Raw genomic sequence first — 10,576 nt, 5'->3', positions numbered from 1 at the left:
AACTGAAGGCAAACACTCAACGAAGCGCCTCAACCGGTTTCTCCGAAGCAGCAAGTTTTTCGTCTACGCCCCACGCCAGCCATATGAGTCAGAGCGAATAAGAAACCCATAACAGTGCATGCCACTCACTCAGCGACATTGGCGCTCTGTATAAGGAGCGCGCATTACTTTCCTGCCAATTAGCGACTACTCACTCGCACTCGCACTGCAGCGCGCCTGTGAGCGCGCCAGCACAACGTCGCTTTCGCTCAGCGAGCAACCATTACCGCGCAGAGCAGACTAGAACAGGCGCACACACGCGCGCACTCAATAAATTGACGCGACAACCCAACCCACCACCGTCCGTTGGGCAAGCCAAGGCGCGCGCTTGTTGTTGCTGTAGCTGTCATCCAGCCAGCCAGCCAGCCAACAACGGCATTCACTTCAACACACACCATTGCTTATTGTCGCTGCACTCACACAAGCGCCGCTGCATGTGTGCGCTGCTGTTGCCGCGACGGCAGGTTTTGTTTGTCATCTCTTTCGTGCCGTCTCGTGTTTTTCCTGAATTCAGTTGGTCTGCGACCGTTGACGTGTTTACTAGTGTGTTATTGGCGTGTGTGTAGCGCTCGAAAGCTCTTTCAACCGTTTTGCGTCGTCGAATTCGTGCGTGCGTGCGTTTTACATTTACATTTTCCGTTGCTAACGCGTGCATTACTAGTGTCCGCCAAGCGGCTAAAAGCTTTTGCTCCAACATTACACATAGTGACACAAACCGCGCGCGCCTCCGCGCACTCTCTTAGCTTACCGCAGAGTGTGCACAAAAAGTGAATAATAACAATAAGGTTGGCCGAAACCAAGCTTAATTGGCGCTAGCTGGTAATTCTTTTTAGCCAAATGCGTCGGCAGAAAGCACATATTGCGCCCGCAAAGCCAACGACGGTATTTCGTTCGCTGCGTATTGCTTCGATTTGTTGTAAGTAAAATAAGAACGCGTATTGTCGCGTCGAGCGCAACGTTACGCTGCGGATATTAGCGCGAAAAAGATAACTTTTGTGCGCGCGTTTAAGGATTGCGCGTATTTTATTTTCTGCTTAAAAGCCATACACACGCGTCCAAAGGTGTGTGTGTGCGTGTGTGTAGGTGTCAGTGTGCGGTTGTGTAGGTGTATTTGCGCGCGCACAATTGCCGCAGTTTATCTACGCAAATTTGACGATATTTTTGGACATAATTGCACCGGATACGGACACAAGCTAACGGCGGAGCGATAAAAGCGCATAGCGATAGCAGCCCGCTTATGCCTATCAGTGTTACGTAAATATGCGACTGTTAACGGAAATCTGTCAAAAACAGATTAACTAATTAAGAAAAACAAAGTGAAAATTATTGAGCAAAAAAATAATGAAAATTTGTAAACAAAAATTATAATTAAAAAAGCGAAAAATCGAAAGCAAGCGCTGAGTGACAAATAAAAAAATACAAGTTAAATAATGTTACGTAGGAAATGTGCAGTGTAAAACCAGAAACAAATTTTGAAAATAAAACCGCCAATTAGCTGCTAATTTGAAGTAAGTGTACAGCAAAGCAAAAAAAAGAACTAAGTTTAATTTTTTATAAATAATTTTGTGTTTTCACACTTGTAAGAGTGTCGGCTTCAAGACTAATGCAAACTGTTAATTTGTTTTGAGATTGCTCAAAGAAAAGTGACAATTAAGCAAACTAATACAGCAAAAAATTATTTTATAAAAAATTCTATTGTTAAAGCCTTGCATAAAAAATAATAAACTACATAAATAAATTAGAAGTGACTTATTTTTTGGGAACAACAATTTAGTGAAAAATTTTGCTTACAAACCGAATGATTTACTCCGCTCAAGAGTAAGCATTTTGTGTCGATATAATTGTGTTTAAACTCAATTTAAACTCGAAACTAGCGCTCATGGCACAATTTGGTAAGATGATACGGCGAAAAAACCAAATTTTTTTGTAAGAAAACAGCCAAAAGCAAAACTTTTTTTAATAAAAAAACAAATTTTTTCATAGTAAGAAAACTAAATTTTTTTATAATAAAAAAACCAAAAAGCAACACTTTTTTAACCAGAAATATTGCATTGCTTGTATATATCATATGTATCTGTGGAGCACTGTATCTATGCGTATAAGAAAATTATACAGACAGAATTTATTAAAATTGCGATTTTGTGTGTTTATAAAAAGTTTTTTGCCCTTAGTATTCACAAAAAATTCCCCAAGCAGCCCTAATCGGCACAGCAGCTATCTAAAGCACACTCAGCATGTGTCACAGCATAGCAAAACTGTCTAAAATGGCTTTTGCGAAATAGTTCTCATTTAAAATAAGCAAATATTTTGAAGAGAGTAAGTAGATACCGTGTTTCAATGCTTCAAGGCTTACGTAGACAACTGACTACACTTTGCGATTAGAGACTTGGTTAGTTTTTCTTGTTTGCCATAAAGTGCTGTTGATTGGTTTTCCTCATCTACAACAATGTGTTGATGACTTTTGTGTGGTCTTTATGGTGCTTTGCTATCGAATTAAACTTTTTTCACTCAAAATAGCACGAACAAGTCGCACAGTTTTTGAGACACACGTCTTTTGCTCCTCAAGCAGCGCTCATTCGACAGCATCATCAATATCGGACTACTATAGCATATAGCTGCCATACAAACTGAACTTTTAAAATCATGTCAACCTATGTACAACTCTTTTGTTTAAGCAGATATTTGCACGAAATTTGGTTCGAATCACGTACTAAGTCAATGGTATAATCCTTGAAGAAATTGTTCATATCATACCATACAAAGTGAACGCTCAAAATTAAGAAGTTTTGTGAAAACGTTTTTATTTGTCCAGATATCTTGACGAAATTTAGCATAGATTACTGTCCAAGGCCATTGCTCCAAGGAAATTGTTTAGATCGGACAACTATAGCATAATAGCTGCCATACTGACCGCTCAAAATTAAGCTCTTATATTTTATACACATATGTGCGGGTTATTATAGTTTCGGTGCAACTGAAGTTAACGTTTTTTCTTGTTCTACACATTAAAAAAATATATATCTGCCCTTTAGAAATGCTAAAAACTTAACTGCTTTTCTTCGCATATTTTTGCCGTTTTCGTTTGCTCGTTGAAACAAAATTATTTTAAGTTGGTTACTTATAAAACATGAATAAATTTAGGTTTTTAATCTTTTTTCTATTTAATATATGTCTATTTTTCTACAAAAAATACCAATTAGAAATAAATTGTTTAATTTTGCGAGAGTATAATTTATTTTGTACTTATGTTAATTAAGAAAATATATGATAAAGTGGATATTCATGGATATGCTATATTAAATATTGGCTTGAGAATTCAATCTAGTAATATTTCCTGTACTTGTGCATTGATATTCTAGTCTTAAAATAGTCTCTTAACTCTTAATGTGTCTTAATTTTCTAACAATGGTAAAGTGTATGAAGCCACACTAAGCCTAGCAAAATCGCATATTGACCAAGCATAATATTTTTTTCGAAAAAGTTTATAACAAGTAAAATTTAGTGTAGATTTGCCAAAGGCAGTGTCTTTGGACGCATTCAGATATATAGGAGTTTCATATAGTTTCATAAAGTTATAGGTTATAACGAACCAAAAACATAGCCTTGAGACTTTTCATAACTTCTGTACCAAATCGTAAACTTTTTTTAAGCTAAAACAACAAAAAGGCATAATTTCAGTAGTAAAAAATTGTCAATCCGAAATTTTTAAACATATTTTTTCCAACAAAAATTTTCGTATTTTCGCACCAAAAAACTAATTGGAAAATATATTAAGGTTTTACTAAAAGTAAAATTGAGTACAGTTTTTATAAAGGTAGTGCCTTTGAACGCCATCAGGCTTATTCAGGCAATCACTCTGAACTCAGCAATATTGCTTAAACTATTTGCGTAAACTGTTTTGGTGTTACAACAACAATAACAAACAAAATTTGAGTAGTCAAAAACAGATACAAATCAAAATTTCACATAAAATATTTCTGAAATAAAAACATTCCTCAATTATTGCAGCAAATGCTTTGAGGTATAATTTTAGGTTACACCGGCATAAACGTACTGGTCCTTAGTAATGACTGATGGAGTTTCAGTTGAATTTGAAGTGAAAAATTCGTCGCACAGAACGTCAACGTTTTTTTGCCAATTTTAAAAGGGACTTGATGTCTACGTCTGATACTTCCTACAGTCCTTTGAACTGTGAAGCGCCTAGATACTTGAGTCGAGTTCTGGTTAATGCTGGACAAAGGCATAGGAGGTGTTCCAGCGTCACTCTCATGTTAACTTCTCTGCAATTTCTGCATGTATCATTATCACTTATGTCCAACCGCATGTGATGCCAGTAGGTTGGATCTGTTCCGAGGCCAACAGCCGTCCGGCAGTCATTTCGTGTGAGTAAGAAGCAAGCGAGTGTTCCTAAGGGTCGCTTGCACATGATCTTGGCGCTACTGCAAGTACTTAAGCCATTCCAAATCGTCTTGTTCGGCCTGTCAGCCCTTTCGTAAATTTCGTGGCTTCCGTATTTCCTGCACTTTTTCGGTATGAGGTGTAAGTTTAGGTTAGGTTTCGTGGTCGCTGCCCAAGCGTTCAATCTTCGATAATTAGAAGTAAATACTAAGTGTGTATCTAGAATAGAACTATATATTTTTATAGTAGCTGCAGCTTGAGTCCATCATAAAGCTGTCAAGACAGCGATGGACTTCCATAAAAGCGATACTATAAATGCACTATTTTTGAGAGACTATTAATGAATGTTTAAGAAAATAATAATTTTTTGACACATAATTTTTTGAAACCTAACTGAAAACCTTTAGCAACACAATAATTGCGGCTGACGCATTTCCACTAACAAAAACAAAAAATAAACAAGCAAAGCAACACCAAAAACATTGATAAGAAACCAAATGCAGACGATTTGTTGATAAATTGCTTGGCGCTGACAAATATCGAGTGCAATGCGCACAAATTGCTGGAGCAATTCATTGGAAAGCAAATGTACCTGTGTGCCTACAAAATTGAAAATTAAAAATTCTCCCAAATTGAAGGCGAGAAACTTATCAAAAGTAAACTTTGCCGCTTCTTCTTGCTCGTCACCCTTGTTGGGAACATTACTATTGACACTAGCGATAAGTTGGTGACATTTACTGCGTGTCAGCATATTGGCGACAGCTACAACAGCAATAGTATATTTCAAGTTAGACAAACAACAACAACATTTGTGCCCATGTGTGCGCAAACAAGCCGGAGAAATATTATAGAATTTTGAATTCTAGCAATTCTTCTACAACAAATAATCATTGAATCACGCTCAAGTGTCAATTTGAAGACATGAATTTGCGCAAGCAGCGCCATTTACAAAAACAAATACATATGTACTTATATATGCAATATGGTATATACATTTATGATTTTTTGAAGCATTTTTGTGTGATTTCTTTATTTTGAAATTTGATGTGCTTGTGTTAGTGTTGTTGTTGTTGATAAATTTACACTTCTTGTCACTGTCAATTTGGCTACCTGTTCTCATATTTGATTAGTGCGGACTTTTGCTGCGCTGTGTGTTATGTGTGATATGTATGATATGTATATGTATATTCATACAAATATAAATATAAGTGCGTTTGTGGCACCTGTACCTTGCTTTGACGAAATTTTAAAACCTGTTGCCCGCTTCTTGCGTATACATACATACATACATATCTGGTGTGAGTATTTGCTGATAACTGATAAACTTTTTTGTGTAAATCAATTAGCTGCTTTCTTGCCACACATACATAAATGTGTATGTACAGGCATGCCAAGACATTTTTATCAAATTAAATTTTTCATCACTGATTGATTTGGCTTAACGAGTTTTGGGCGCTGATAAAATTGCCGATGATCGATAATGAAACAATAGTATTAATTGTGCAGTAGCGGAATGGGTGATAGCGTCAAAAATCGAGAAGCTTGTGGTGCGGTCGGAAGACATGAGATTTATGAACATTTATTTTGATTATTTAAAGGTATCGAATATAGTTGCAAATAGAATGAGTAAAGGACGGCTTTTTTTGATATAAAATTTGCATTGCAGGGTTGAGTTTTGGTAAATTTAAATATAGATAAAATAATTTTTGCTTTTTTACACATTTATGCATATAAGTAAAAAAAAAAATATTATTAATTTCTTTAAAATATTTTTGCAGGCGAAAAATTGTTAACAAATTATTATTTTTTGATAACTTTTTTTTCATATTACCTATTTGCCGCTTGAACGCTTTCAGTTTTGAGAGACATTTTATTTTAAATATTGGTAAAATCATTTTGCTTTCTTACACTTTTATATAAGTAAAAAAAATCATTATTAATTTCTTTTAAATATTTTTTAAAGCGGAAAATAGTTTGGAAATTAATATGGTTTGATTATTATTTTTTATTTGTGAACAATTTTCCTGTCAAAAGCAGAAGTAAATTCATATAACTCTTAATATTTAGAATAAAGTCAGTTTTAGCATTAGCAAAAATTTTTTATGTAATAAATTTCTACTAAATTATTCAAAAATCATAAAAAAAAACAATTTTCAATTTTGCTTTAAATTTTTTTATAAATATTTTACTATAAGTAGATATTGATATAACCATTTTGTTGCTTGTTGTTAGTGTAATATACACACAGTTATATCTGAATAATGTGTTACTACTTTAAATCAAAATTTTTTTTTCAAAAACCAACTAATTTAGAAATTCGAAAAAAGTATTTTAAAAGCCGAAGTATCACACATCGTCACCTAAAATGCAAAACCACGCAACATCAAAAAAATCGAAGTTGAGTTTTTTATTGCTTACGATTAATTACTTCACATCACATAGTTATATGTATGTATGTGCAATATAAATTTCAGCTGCCGCTATCAGATATAACCAATATACATATAACCATTTTATAACCAATACATAATCATTGTATAACCAATTGTTCCAAACTGAGTGGTTTCGTTTTTCCTTCGCCTGTAAACTTATGAAAAGTGTTTTGATTTGTATTTCAGGTGACATTATTTCTTGCTATTTACTACATATGTATGTACGTAGTTATTTTTGTAGCGAGCGTTAATTTTCATAGAATTGAACGCTACTAAAAATGTTTAGGAGTTACCAACAAACTTTTTTTATTTGGAGCAAAAATTTTCTTTGCTAAAAATCACACTTTATCCTAAAAACTACAAAATATTGAGCAAAAGTTTGTTTAAAATATTTTTTGTTGTTGTTGAATTTTTTTTCAATTTTTGATATATACGCATTTGTAATATAATAAATTATCATATTTTTCATATAAAAATATCGTCTAGCTTCATTTGTAACAGCTTTGGAAAATAATTAAAAATTGTTGGTATCATTGTTTGGATTTAATATATTTTACTTTAATTTGCAGCTTAATATAATAATATAAAAAAATTTTATTGTTACTTTTTATCAGTACTAACCAATTCTACAAGATTTACAAATTTTAATTGCTTCAAATATTTTAAATTTTTTTGCAAAGCTGTAAATTTTGTGGTTTCTTTCTGCAGATTTCTATACTCTTTTTTTAATAATTATAATTTGCGAATAAACTATTTTTTTTTAATTTTTTTCGCTTTTTTCAGATTTATATAATTTTTGAATATTTATTTTTTAATAAAATATTTTTTTTATTAATTCCATAAAATATTTAAATTTGTTTGCAAAGTAGTAAATTTTTCGGTGTCTTTATACAGATTTCTATATTATATATGTATGTATATACTTATAATTATTTACAATTTATAAATGAAATAATTTTTTTTTTCGTTAATTCATTTAATTTTTTTGTGTTTTTCAGATTTATTTAATTTTTTAATATTTATTTTTTAATAAAATATTTTTTTTTTGCAAAGTAGTAAATTTTACGGTGTCTTTCTGCAGATTTATATATTTTTTTTATTAATTGTTTATAATTTATGAATAAAATAATTTTGTTGTTTTTTTAATTCAATTAATATTTAATTTTCTTTCAAATTTATATATTTCTTAAGTATTTCTTTTTTTAATCAAATATATTTTTTTTACTAATTCCATAAAATATTTTAAATTTTTTTGCAAAGCGGTATATGTTATTCAAAATTCCAAATTTATTTTTTCCAGAATTTAAAAAGAAAACGCGATTTTTACTTTCATAAAAAATTTTTTTTTTTTCAAAATACATAAAATCGATTTTGTATTAACCAAAAGTTACTCTTTTTGTTTAAGTAAAATTTACCTTATCAGACCAAAAACAAAGTCCACAATTGTTTGTGCACATGTCACATCCGCTTTATTTTCTAATCTCTGCTATTTATGATTGAATCGAGTGCTAGATTACTTAGATAAACAAGCAAAGTGATTAAATATACCGTTTAAAGCAAGCGGAAATGAATAATCAATTTGAAACATTTGGGAGACTTGGAGGCAGCATTGGCACGGAGCTTATAGGATTATGCCTAACAAGTATGACCTATGACAATTTTCAAAACAATTTTTAGAAAAACAATTTATTTTGCATGTTTGTAGAGCTGAGGGAATTTTCTTTTGTTTCAGACTAGCAAATCGTTGCCGCAATTTTTCGAATTTCAAATACTTTTCATACAACAGCAATTAACAGCAAATGAACCTGTCAAATTGAGGCCTCACACACTGCGTATAGCATTCTCACGCCTTTCCGATTTCTCACCAATCCACACAAACACTCTCACACACAAAACACCTCATGCAGTTGATAGAGCGCTCAAGTTGCCACACCAACAAACCGCAGACAGCATCACTTCAGCAAACAATAGCAAAAATACTTGTCACTGTTGCAGTGCCATTAAAGACACACAGAGTAAAATGGGCTAATTTGCAATTGTCTAAGCACTACTGACAGTAAACAAAAATAATTGTTACCAATTTTATTAACCGGTCAAAAGGAGGCAAGCAACCGAAGTCACATAATGCTGCAGAAACTGTGCGGCACAAGAGCTGGTGTCACAGCAAGCATTTTTATTTGAAAAGCAAAAAGGAAATCAAACAGAAAAAGGATTCTAAAGACCAACACTTCGCAAGTTGTTGCAACGCGCCGCAGGCAGTGCAACAAAATGTTTTCTAATTTGGCGAAATTTCAGAAAAATCTCAAAGCCAACAAGCTGAGCAAATGTACACAAAGCAGACAATGGCGAGAGTGAAGTGTCATTGTGCATATGTATGTATGCAAGTGGGTGTGTGTGTTTGTGTTTGTGGTGCATTGGAGTACTCTTACCTTTGTTTTTGAACACAATCCACAAATGTGGCGCTGCACAATTAATCATTTTTAGCTGCCAATGTGAAATGTGCAAGGCACAAGTGACAATTAGACGCACATTTATTTGTATATACTTACAAATGTGTGTACATGTATGTATGCATGAGTTCTTAAGCAGTTTCGCATGCATTTATGCGTGTATCAATGGCCTTAAAGGGAGTGTATGCTTCAGGATCATTAGTATATAGCAGTCAAAATAAAACAAAAACAATGAAAATGTCATGTGAAGTTGCGGAAAAGAATTTAATTGGGAGAAAAGCAATGAAAAAACAATATTTCGCACACCCGCAGGTAGTTTTTTGTCAAATTTTAGAGGAAATGGAATGAAAATAAAAAAATAATAAAAATGTATTTTCCAGAAATATACACAACGATATTGAAATAATGATCTAATAAGCAATTATGTATTTATGTACATATAAATATTTATAATTTTTTGTAGTGAAAATCTCAACATGTTAAAGACATTTCTTATAGAATTACCTTCTTTTGCTTAAATTTATTCAAAATTCATGATTTCATGATATTCATGAAGCAAGTGCATTTTCTGCCTGACATCTCCATTTGTCAAACCCCTAACCTATACAACTCGATAATGAATGCTATGCCACACTTCATTGCGCAGGCAATTGACCGCAAATTAGCCGACTACCCAATATATTTTTCACATTTTCCCGCTAATGCTTATAAATAACAAGAAAATTTCGTGTGCGCTAATGAAAAGTAAAGCAACCACCAGCAATTGGAAGCAATTAGCGCAAGTGTGACGCACTTCAAAAATGTGTAATGCGTCTTCAATGTCAATGCCACCTGCCTGCAATGCATAATTAGTAGCAATAACAGGATATCAAGGTGTTGGACTGCTTGTAAATAAGTTATAAATTATGCCAAGAGAAATATTTAGCACGCCTCGGCAGTTAAGGCGTTTCGGAAAGTTTTCAAATGTCTAATTTTCGAAATTTTGGGAGTTGTTTGAGTAAGAACGAGAGTCTTACGACTTCAAAATATGAATTTTCTGTAAAATTTCAGATAATATCTAGTTGTTGTAGTTCTAGTAGAGCGCACACCAAACATTTCTCCGATATTAACTGTAAATACGAGCTTCAAAATAGGCACACGAAGCCGCGGTTTTAGTCTAAAGTACTATAATATATCTATTCAAACTTGCAAATGTCCAAAAAATATTTTCTTGAGTTTAAACTTAAACTTTTTCTCTTATTCTTCTGCTTTCTGCTC

At 32.9% G+C, this 10,576-nt stretch overlaps 1 protein-coding gene across 2 annotated transcripts in view; it reads left to right on the top strand.

The window, feature by feature from the left end:
- The first annotated feature begins 580 nt into the window (after window positions 1-580).
- Window positions 581-10,576, top strand: part of LOC126766652 (GATA-binding factor C) — a 136,844-nt gene continuing 126,848 nt past the window's right edge. For both annotated transcript variants that reach the window (XM_050484406.1, XM_050484401.1), the window contains exon 1: window positions 581-1,547. The gene's annotated coding sequence lies outside the window, so the exon portion shown is untranslated. The remainder of the gene's footprint in view (window positions 1,548-10,576) is intronic.

This window comes from Bactrocera neohumeralis, chromosome 2 (assembly GCF_024586455.1).
Source record: "Bactrocera neohumeralis isolate Rockhampton chromosome 2, APGP_CSIRO_Bneo_wtdbg2-racon-allhic-juicebox.fasta_v2, whole genome shotgun sequence".
Classification (NCBI taxonomy): Eukaryota; Metazoa; Arthropoda; class Insecta; order Diptera; family Tephritidae; genus Bactrocera; species Bactrocera neohumeralis.
Note: the sequence above shows the minus strand (reverse complement) of the source record. Positions and strands in the feature narration are given on the sequence as shown.